Source organism: Sapajus apella, unplaced genomic scaffold, assembly GCF_009761245.1.
Source record: "Sapajus apella isolate SASKATOON/1434 unplaced genomic scaffold, GSC_monkey_1.0 scaffold77, whole genome shotgun sequence".
Classification (NCBI taxonomy): domain Eukaryota; kingdom Metazoa; phylum Chordata; class Mammalia; order Primates; family Cebidae; genus Sapajus; species Sapajus apella.
In genome coordinates, this window is record NW_022437017.1 from 1,331,581 (window position 1) to 1,342,508 (window position 10,928).

The 10,928-nt window shown below is 50.1% G+C and overlaps 1 protein-coding gene across 6 annotated transcripts in view; it reads right to left on the reverse strand.

Annotated features, from left to right (window-relative positions):
• ILF3 (interleukin enhancer binding factor 3) overlaps positions 1-6,194 on the reverse strand; it is a 36,984-nt gene extending 30,790 nt beyond the window's left edge. For all 6 annotated transcript variants that reach the window (XR_004260901.1, XM_032251783.1, XM_032251784.1 and 3 more), the window contains exons 1-2: positions 6,178-6,194; positions 5,402-5,408 (exon numbers count right to left, since the gene is read on the reverse strand). The gene's annotated coding sequence lies outside the window, so the exon portion shown is untranslated. The remainder of the gene's footprint in view (positions 1-5,401; positions 5,409-6,177) is intronic.
• Positions 6,195-10,928: the final 4,734 nt, after the last annotated feature.

Sequence of the window (10,928 nt, forward strand, 5' to 3'; positions counted from 1 at the left end):
AGTCTGGAGGGAGGCACTGACCGCGCGGCTGGCGGCGGCTCCTCCCAGAACAGCGCCAGGCGGGGCGGCCCAAACCGGTCAGGCCGGCCCGAGCTGGACGGCTGCCCAGATGGAGGGACCCGGGAGGGCGCGGGCGGGGCGCAGCTGCTCCCGCCACTCACCGGCCGGCCGGATTTAGCCCTCCCTGCCCCAACCGGGGAACCCTGCGGATTCACCCCGGGGCCACCCCGCCACCGGGCGACGCCGCCTAGAACCCCTGGACACCCTCAAAGGGCGCCATTGTGGCTCTGTTTTGCAGGTGTGGAAACTGAGGCACGGGGAGGGAAAACGGCCCATGGCCCAAGCCGAGACAACCAACTGTGGAGTGCTGCGGCTGAAAACTCCTCAAACCTGTGCATGAGTTTCCTGTCTGCTGCTTTTTTTTTTTTTTGAGACTGGATCTCCCTCTTACCCAGGCTGGAGTGCAGTGGTGCAATCACAGCTCATAGCAGTCAGGCCATTCTCCTGACTCAGCCTCCCGAGTAGCTGGGACTACAGGTGCTCTACTGCACTCGGCTAATTTTTAATTTTTTTGTAGAGATGGGATCTTGCTATGTTGCCCAGGCTCCTCTTTAACTCCCGGACTCATGGGCTCTTCCCACCGTGGCCCCTCAAAGTGCTGCGATTACAGGCATGTACTACTGGGCCTGGCCTTAGAACAAGTATTTATTCAGCCCTTACAGGGTGCAGGCCTTGGACTGGGCACTGCATACAGTGAAGAATGAGAGATCCAATCTCGCCGGTAATCCCAGTGGCTCAGGCCTGTAATTCCAGCACTTTGGAAGCCGAGTTGGGGGGATCACGAGGCCAAGAGATCAAGACCATCCTGGCCAACATGGTGAAACCCTATCTCTATTAAAAAAAAAAAAGGAGGGGGGTAGGTGGGACCCAATCTCCAGCCTTGTGGAGCCTACATCCTCCTGGGTCACCCTGAATTTAAATGCTCCTTCTGCGCCCTCTGGACTAGATCATACTTAACAAAGGCCTTATCTTTTCTGAGCCTCAGTTTCCTCAACTGCAAAATGCTGCTTAAGTATGAAACCAAAAGTGACCTCAAAGAGCAGGCATAGGCTGCTTTACAGGTGTTGTCATCCCTGCACTCTGGGAGGCTGATGTGGGCAGATCACCAGCAATCGGGCATTGAAGACCAGCCTGACCAACATGATGAAACCTCATCACTACTAAAAATACAGAAATTAGCCAGTGTGGTGGCACATGCCTGTAATCCCAGCTACTTGGGAGGCTGAGGTTGGAGAATGACTTAGATCTAGGAGATGGTGCCATGCCTGATCTAGCCAGTGTTTTTCTTTTTTAAAAAATTTATTGTCTTTTTTTGTGTGTGATGGAGTCTCACTCTGTCCTCCAGCTTGGAGTGCAGTGGCTCACACCTGTAATCCCAGCACTTTGGGAAGCTAAGGTGGGCAAATCACCTGCGATCAGGAGTTCGAGACCAACCTGGCCAACATGGTGAAACCCAGTCTCTAAAAATTAGCCAGGCGTGGTGGTGGGCACCTGTAATCCCAGCTACTCTGGAGGCTGAAGTAGGAGAATTGTTTGAATCAGGCAGGTAAAGGTTGCAGTGAGCCGAGACCGTGCCACTGCACTCTAGCCTGGGTGACAGAGTGAGACTCCATCACACACAAAAAAAGACAATAAATTTTATTTATTTATTGTCTGTCTCAAAAAAATAAAATAAAATAAAAATAGAGACAGGGTCTCACTGTGTTACCCAGGATGGTCTCAAACTCCTTGCCTTAAGCAGTCCTCCCACCTTGACCTCCCAAAGTGCTGGGATTGCAGGCATGAGCCACTGCACCACAACCTGCCCCTACTTATATATTTATAGATAATTGTAAATATAAGTGCAGTCGATTACTTGGTTAACATGGCATTATACAGGTGGCATGGAGGTGTCCTCAGCGGAAATATACATTTAGTGTGGGGTGGTACACAGCTTGGAGTTATACAGTCAGTGTGACCATATGCAGTTGGTGTCCAATAATTGTAGCTGCTGCCTTAGACTCTAGGACTCACAGGCAGGGCTCTGGTCACTAACTCAGCTTATCCTTAAAGAAATGCCCTCTCAGCTGGGCAAGGCGGCTCATGCCTGTAATCCCAGCACTTTGGGAGGCCGAGATGGGTGGATCGCGAGGTCAGGAGTTTGAGACCAGCCTGACCAACATGGTGAAACCCCGTCTCTACTAAAAATACAATTAGCCGGGTGGGCATGGTGGCACGCGCATGCCTGTAATCCCAGCTACTAGGAGGGCTGAGGCAGGAGGATCGCTTGAACCTGGAAGGTGGAGGTTGCAGTGAGCCAGGATCATGCCACTGCACTCCAGGGAAACAGAGGGAGACTCTATCTCAAAAAAAAAAAAAAAAAAAAAAAAGATCCCTCTCCTATTAGCAGCCTCCAGCAGTGGAGGCTCCATCTAAACACCTGGACCACAGGCGAGGCCTGAGGCACCAAGTCATGCCCTTGGATGACCCAGACTCCCAAAGCAGCCCTGTGGTTCTTTCTCAAAGTCTCTGCCAGCCCAAAGGCTGGCTGGTCCCACCCTACCCATTCCAAGCAGTGGAGAGAGAGCAGGACACAGGCCTCTTCTCTTCCCAACTACACTGGGTGCCCTGGGGACATTCAGGTTTATTCGTGCCCCACCTACCAGCTCCACACTGAGGAATCCTAAAAGCTGAGCCCTCAGGAAGCCGTTGTCTCTGAGCTGCACTTCCATGTGACATCTGTTTTCCCCCAACACACGTGGGCATCTCATACTCAGTGTGGCAGCATCCAAGCTTTTTTTGAGACAAAGTTTCGCTCTTGTTGCCCAGGCTGGAGTGCAATGGCAGGATCTTGGCTCACTGCAGCCTCCAACTCCTGGGTTCAAGCGATTCTCCTGCCTCAGCCTCCCGAATAGCTGAGATTACAGGTGCCCACCACCACGCCCAGCTAATTTTGTATTATTATTATTTTTTTTAATAGAGACAGTGTTTCACCATGTTGGCCAGGCTGGTCTCGAACTCCTGACCGCAGATGATCCACCTGACTCAGCCTCCCAAAGTGCTGTGATTACATGCGTGAGCCACCACACCTGACCTAATTTTCTTTTTTTTTTTTTTTTTTAACAAAATACGTGTTGGTCAGGCTGGTCTTGAACTCCTGACCTCACACACACTCACTTCGGCCTCCCAAAGTGCTGGGATTACAGGCGTGAGCCACCATGCCCGGCCAGCCTTTTTGTTTTTGAGACAGGGTCTCACTCTGTCACCCAGGCTGGAGTGCAGTTGCACAATCACAACTCACTGTAGCTTTGACCTCCTGGGCTCAAGCGATCCTTCCACCTCAGCCTCCTGAGTAGCTGGGACCACAGGCATGCACCACCACACTCAGCTAATTTTTTGTATTTTTAGTAGAGATGGGGTTTTGCAACATTGCCCAGGCTGGTCTCAAGCTCCTGGCCTCAGGGATCCTCCCACCTCAGCCTCCCGAAGTGCTGGGATTATAGGTGTGAGCCACCAAACCTGGCCCAGCCAAGCTTCTGATTATCCCATAACTCAGGAACAGCAGTTCCATCCCCCCACGTGTTCAGGCCAGGAACCTGGGGCTGCTTCTCTGCTTCAGATCAGTTTTGCCTTCAGAGCTATCCAGAATCCAACCTCGTTTCACCTGTTCCTCAAGCACTCACCCTTTTCTTTTCTTTTTTTTTCTCTTGCTCAGCCACCCAGGCTGGAGTACAGTGGCTGGATCTCAGCTCACTCCAATAACCATCTCCTGGGTTCAAGAGATTCTCCCATCTCAGCCTCCCAAGTAGCTGGCGTTACAGGCACCTGTCATCATGCCCAGCTAAGTTTTGTATTTTTAGTAGAGACGGGGTTTCACCATATTGGCTAGGCTGGTCTTGAATTTCTGACCTCAGATGACCCGCCCACCTCGGCCTCCCAAAGTGCTAGAATTATAGGCGTGAGCCACCACGCCCGGCCAGCACCCGGCCTTTTCACACAGCCCTGTCATCTCCTCCCTGGACAAACATAGGTACCTTCTATCTTCCCTATAGCGGTCAGCATGGTGAAACCCCGTCTCTACTAAAACAAACAAAAAACAAAAATTAGCCGGATATGGTGGTGCATGCCTGTAATCTCAGCTACTCGGGAGGCTGAGGCAGGAGAGTTGCTTAAACCTGAGAGGCAGAGGTTGCAGCGAGCCAGATGGCACCCACACCATTGCACTCCAGCCTGGGCGACAAGAGCGAAACCCCATCTTAAAAAAAAAAAAAAAAAATTCCACATGGATTAATCGTGCAAACATATAAAACTCAAAACTATTATAAGTATGAAGGGAAAGCTTAAGAGAATACTTCTACCATCAGATGGGCAGTAAGACTGGTAAAGCCAGAAGGCAGAGATAGGGGAGTACCAGAAGTTTCTGGTGTTAGCTAGAATGGCAGAGGGTGAGTGGCCACATAGAAACGGCCAGTGCTGACCAAAGAGAACTTGCTAACTTTCAGATCCTCCCCACCACACTGGAGGCCATTTCATCAACCTATTTTATAGCAGAGGGAATGGAGGCTAAGGGAAGGGAAGGGGCTTTGCTAGTCAACTGAGTGATCTGTCCCCAGTCCAGGTTTGATGGGTAAGTGGGAGCCATGGAGGGTGTTTGGGCAGGAGCATGACAGGGCTGCACTGGGGAGGGGAGAACACATGGGGGAGTCTCAGCTGTCTCCGGAAAAGACGGGGGAGCCTGAGGGTTTGGTGCCATGAGTGGGACAGCTAGGCCATGCCTGGCTCTGTGAACTTGAGTTACTTCTCTGTGAGATGGAACTAAAAATGCAGAGAGAGGTGCCTGGCATACACTTGGCTCAAGTCCTGGCTTTGTGGGCTCTCAGGAAAGAGGGAACATTGGTATCATCTTGTGATGGTTTCCATTAGCTCTCATTAACGTTAGCTGCGTGGGGACGAAGGGAGGGGAACAGTAAATACTAACAGTTTTTGCTCGTGGTGCATGATCTAAACTCTGAAGATCGGAACTTGCTGTATCTCTGCAACAACATTGCAAGATAATAATAAGCACAAGCTGGGCGTGGTGGCCGGGGGCCGGTGGCCAGTGGCTGGTGCCCGTAGTCCCGGCTACCAGGGAGACTAAGGCAGGAGGATGAGTTGAGCCCAGGAGTTACAGGCAGCAGTGCGCTGTGATAGCACCATTGAACTGCAGCCTTGGCAACAGAATAAGACCCTGTCTCTAAAAATAAAGTAAAATAGAGACCGAGCATGGTGGCTCGATCCTGTAATCCTAGCACTTTAGGAGGCTGAGGTGGGTGGATGGCTTGCATCCCGGAGATCAAGACCAGCCTGGGCAACATGGCTAAACCTTGTCTCTGCAACAACAACAAAAAAATTAACTGGGCGTGGTGGCATGCCTTTGTAGTCCCAGCTACTTGGGAGGCTGAGGTGAGAGAATCTTTTAGCCCGGGGAGATAGAGGTTGCAGACTGCCCTCCAGCCGAGAAACAGAATGAGACCCTGTCTTTTTCACTATGTGTATGGAAACAGAGTTTCACTCTGTTTTAATAAATAAATAAACATAGTAATAAAATGTTACACAGTTCACCTCATTTATCATCCTTACTTTTTTTTCCTTTTGAGACAGGGTCTCACTGTCACCCAGGCTGGAATGCAGTGGCACCATCTTGGCTCATTGCAGCCTCGACCTCCCAGGCTCAAGTGATCCTCCACTTCAGCTGGGACTATAGGCACATGCCCCCATGCTTGGCTAATATTTGTATTTTTGGTAGAGACAGGGTTTTGCTATGCTGCCCGGGCTGGTCTCCAAATCCTGAGCTCAGGCGATCCTGCATTGACCGTCTAAAGTGCTGGGATCACAGGCGTGAGCCCCCATGTCCAGCCTGCCTCATTTCATCTTTGCAGTCACTCCTGTCATTACCCCCATTTGAGACAGAGCAACTGAGGCCTAGAGAGAAATCGGTGCCCATGGTGTGAAAGATTTCAATGAGCAGACCCAGGCCGTCCAGCTCCTGAGTCAACGTTTAGACAGTTAACCTTTGAACAACACAGGTTTGAACTTCACAAGTCCCCTTAAACACCAATTTTATTCTGCCTCTGTTACCCCTGAAACAGCAAGACCAACCCGTCCCCTTCATCTGCCTCCTCAGCTCACTCAGTGTGAAGACTTTTTTTTTTTTTTTGAGATGGAATCTTGCTCTATCGCCCAGGCTGGAGTACACTGGTGTGATCTCTGCTCACTGCAACCTCAGCCTCCCAGGTTCAAGCGATTCTCGTGCCTCAGCCTCTTGAGTAGCTGGGACTACAGGTGTGAGCCACCACGCCCAGCTAATTTTTGTATTTTTAGTAGAGATGGGGTTTCACCGGCCTCGGCAGCCTCTGAGGTGGGAGGATGACTTGAACCCAGGAGTTACAGGCAGCAGTGAGCTGTAATGGTACCACTGCACTACAGCCTTGGCAACAGAGCAAGACCCTGTCTCTAAAAACAAAAGTGAAATAGAGACTGAGGATGGTGGCTCAATCCTATAATCCTAGCGCTTTAGGAGGCTGAGGCAGGTATCCCTCCTGTGGCTGTCCCGGAACCTGGGAGGGAGGCTGCTGTGAAGGGTAGACCCATCTGAGGCTCAGCCCTGGCCGTCAGCCCAGCTTCGGGGAAGTTTACTGCCTGGAGACCCCCCTTGCCCATGCCTCCAGCTACAGAACAATTCAATTGCTTTTTTTGTTTGTCCAAAATAAAACCCCAGCTAGCTCTACCAAAAGAAAAAATAAAAATAAAAAAAAATAAATGGTGCTTCACCATGTTGGCCAGGCTGGTCTCAAATTCCTGACCTCAAATGATCTCCCCACCTCGGCCTCCCAAAATGCTGGGATTACAGGTGTGAGCCACTGCGCCCGGCCCCTAATTTTTATTTTTATTTTTAGTACAGACAGGGTTTTTGCTATGTTGGCCAGGCTGCTCTTGAACTCCTGACCTCAAGTGACCCACCTGCCTTGGCCTCCCAAAGTGCTGGGACTACAGGTGTTAGCCACCACACTCGGCCTCTGAAGATCTTTTTGATGATCCACTTCCACTTAATGAATAATAAACATATTTTCTTTCCTTATGTTTTAATAGTTTTTGCCATTAAAAGGAATGGCAAAAACTGCAATCACTTTTGACTTTTGCACCAACCCTATAATATTTTCTTTGGCTTGCTTTCTTTCTCTTTCTTTCTTTCTTTCTTTTTTCTTTCTTTCTTTCTTTCTTTTCTGAGATGGAGTCTCACTCTGTCACCCAGGCTGGAGTGCAGTGGCACAATCTCGGATCACCACCACATTTGCCTCTCAGGTTCAAGCCATTCTCCCGCCTCAGCCTCCGAGTAGCTGGGATTACAGGCACACACCACCACGCCCAGCTAATTTTTGTATTTTTAGTAGAGACGGGGTTTCACCATGTTGTCCAGGCTGGTCTCAAACTCCTGACCTCAAGTGATCCACCCACCTCCACCTCCCAAAGTGCTGGGATTACAGGTGTGAGCCACCACACCTGGCCTTCTTCAGCTTGCTTTATTGTGAGACTAAGATATATATAATACATAGACACAATACATATACATTGACTGTTACGTTATCAGTAAGGCTAAAGGTCAATATTGGGTATCACTAGTTAAGTTTTTGAGGAGTTATATGCAGGCTGAATGTGGTGGATCACACCTGTAATGCCAGCAATTTGGGAAAGCTGAGGTGGGAGGATCGCTTGAGCCCAGGAGTTTGAAACCAGCCTGATCAACACATCACAACCCTGTTTCTACAGAAACTTAAGGCACAGGCAGACTTCTAATTGCACGGGAGTCGCTGCTCCTCATACCCATGTTGTTTGAGGGTCAATTACATTATTTCCTATGGTTGCTGTAACAGGACACCAATGCCTTGGTGGCTTAAAAAACACAAATTTGGCCAGGTGCAGTGGCTCACGCTTGTAATCTCAGCACTTTGGGAGGCTGAGGTTGGGCAGATCATGCGGTCAGGAGTTTGAGACCAGCCTGGCCAACACAGTGAAACCCGGTCTCTATTAAAATTACAAAAATTAGCTGGGCATGGTGGTGCATGCCCATAGTCCCAGCTACTCGGGAGGCTGAGACAGGAGAATCACTTGAACCCAGGAGGCGGAGGTAGCAGTGAGCCGAGATCGCGCCACTGCACTCCAGCGTGGGTGACAGAGTGAGACTTCATCTCAAACAAACAAACAAACAAAAACACAAATTTATTACCTCACAGCTCAGGAGGGCAGAAGTACAAAATGCATCTCACTGGGCTACAATCGAGGTGTAGGCAGTGCTGTGTTTCTTTCGGAGATTCTAGGGGAAAATCTGTTTCCTTGCCTGTTTCACGTTCTAGAGGCTGCCCACATTCCTTGGCTCCTGGCCTCTTCTTCCATTTTTAAAGCCAGCAATCACATCAAACCCACCATGCTTCCGTTGTTTCATGTCCTCCTCTGACTCTGCTATCTCCCTCTTCCATTTTTTTTTTAAAGAGACAGGGTCTTACTATGTTGCCCAGGCTGGTCTCAAACTCCTGGGCTCAAGCAATCCTCCCACCTTGGCCTCCCAAAGTGCTTGAACTACAGGCATGAGCCACTACACCTAACCAAAGTCTTCAACTTGGTCAGGCGCAGTGGCTTATGCCTGTAATCCCAGCACTTTGGGAAGCCAAGGAGGGCAGATCACTTGAGGTCAGGAGTTCGAGACCAGCCTGGCCAACATGATGAAACCCAGTCTCTACTAAAAATACCAAAAAATAACTGGGCGTAGTGGCAGGTACCTGTAGTCCCAGCTACTTGGGAAGCTGAGGTAGGAGAATCACTTGAACCCAGGAGGCAGACGTTGCAGTGAGCCAAGAGCTTGCCACTGCATTACAGCCTGGGCAACAAAGCAAGACTCCATCTCAAAATAAAACAACAACAACAAAAATAAAAAATAAAAAATAAATATATTAGCTAAGTGTGGTGGTACACACGCCTGTGGTCCCAGTTCACAGCTCACTGCAGCCTACCACTAGGGAGGCTGAGGTGGGAGGATCACTTGAGCCCAGGAGGCAGAGGCTACAGTGAGCTGTGATCACACCACTGCACTCCAGACTGGATGACAGAAACCCTATCTCTAAAAAAAGCAAAAGCAAACAAATAAAAATAACAAAACAAAAACAACCCCTCCCATCCCCGCTAACCATTAGTGTGATCCCATTTCACGACAGGCACACTGAGGCTGCTTGGTCAGACCACACAGCTGGTGAGAGACACAGCCAGGAATCAAACCAGGCCCTGCTGGAGCCAACCCAGGCCTTTTCCTTGGCAGGTACTGGGAGAAGCAGAGATAATGTTGCGGCAATGGTGGGGAAGAACAATTGGAAAAATTGCGCTGTTGGACAAGGCCAGGATTGAGGGAGGCAGCCTTCAGGTCCCAGCCTTGCTGGTGGTGACAGCTGACCCACCCAGTGTAGTGGGCGTGGGCCATAAGAGAACAGCCACAGCCTGCCCAGTCACAGTGCTGGTGCCAGGACATCAAATGCCACCCAGCCCCCACAGCTTCCGGACACTGGCCAAGTCCCCAAGAGCTGCAGCAGCCCAAGGCCTCACCCACACAGCCAGCCACTGGCCTCTGCCTTCCCAGAAGTCTGTGCCTGCAGAATGAGCATCACCAGCTGCCCAGACACCTCCTTTTGACAAAGGGTTTGAGGACAGCATCTAGGTGGGGAGGCGAAGAAGGGTTAAGGGCAAAAGATAAGAGCGCCTACTGTATGCACAGAGCACCTACTGCATGCTGGACTGTGCTAGGCTCCAAACCAGCCGTTGCTTCTAAAAACAGTTAGGCTTTTTTTTTTTTTTTTTTTTTAAAGACAGGATCTCCTTTCTTTTTCTTTTTTTTTTTTTTTTTGAGATGGAGTCTCACTCTGTTGCCAGGCTGGAGTGCAGTGGCGCGATCTCAGCTCACCGCAACCTCCGTCTCCTGGGTTCAAGCGATTCTCCTGCCTCAGCCTACCGAGTAGCCGGGACTACACTACAGGCACACGCAGCCACGCCCAGCTAATTTTTGTGTTTTTTAAATTAGAGATGGAGTTTCACCATGTTGGCCAGGATGGTCTCGATCTCTTGACCTCATGATCCGCCCTCCTCAGCCTCCCAAAGTACTGGGATTACAGGTGTGAGCCACTGTGCCTGGCAAGACAGGGTCTCCTTTCTCGTCCAGGCTGAAGTGCAGGGGTACAATCATGGCTCACTGCAGCCTTGACCTCCTGGGCTCAGGTGAGCCTCCCGCCTCAGCCTCCCAAGTAGATGTGCCTGCAGGCATGTACCACCACACCCTACGAATTTTAAATTTTTTTGTAGAGACAGGGTCTCACTATGTTGCCCAGGCTGGTATAGAATTCCTGGGCTCAAGTGAGCCTCCCTTTTTAGCATTTTGAAGTGCTGGGGTTAAGGAGTGACCCACCACAACCAGCTCAGCCTAAGAAGCTTTAAAATATCCAGATGCCACACACAAACAGAAATTAATAGGCCACAATCTGGAAGGAGACATTTTGGCTGAGCTGCCTCCAAGGTAAAAACAGCTAGCCGGAGATTGGTAGAAGATTCTTTCACATGGAAAGCTAAAATCTTCCATGCGGTTGAGGGCTTACTTATATTTAGTTTTTAGCCCCCCTGCCAGGACAGAGGGAGTTTCTTAATTTTATTATATGAGTTTACTCATTTACTTGTACATTGGAGACAGGGTCTTATTCTGTTACCTAGCTTGGAGAGCGGTGGCACAATATTGGCTCACTGCAACCTCCACCTCCCGGGTTCAAGCGACTCCCGCCTCAGCCTCCCCAGTAGCTGGGATTACAGGTACAAGCCACCAC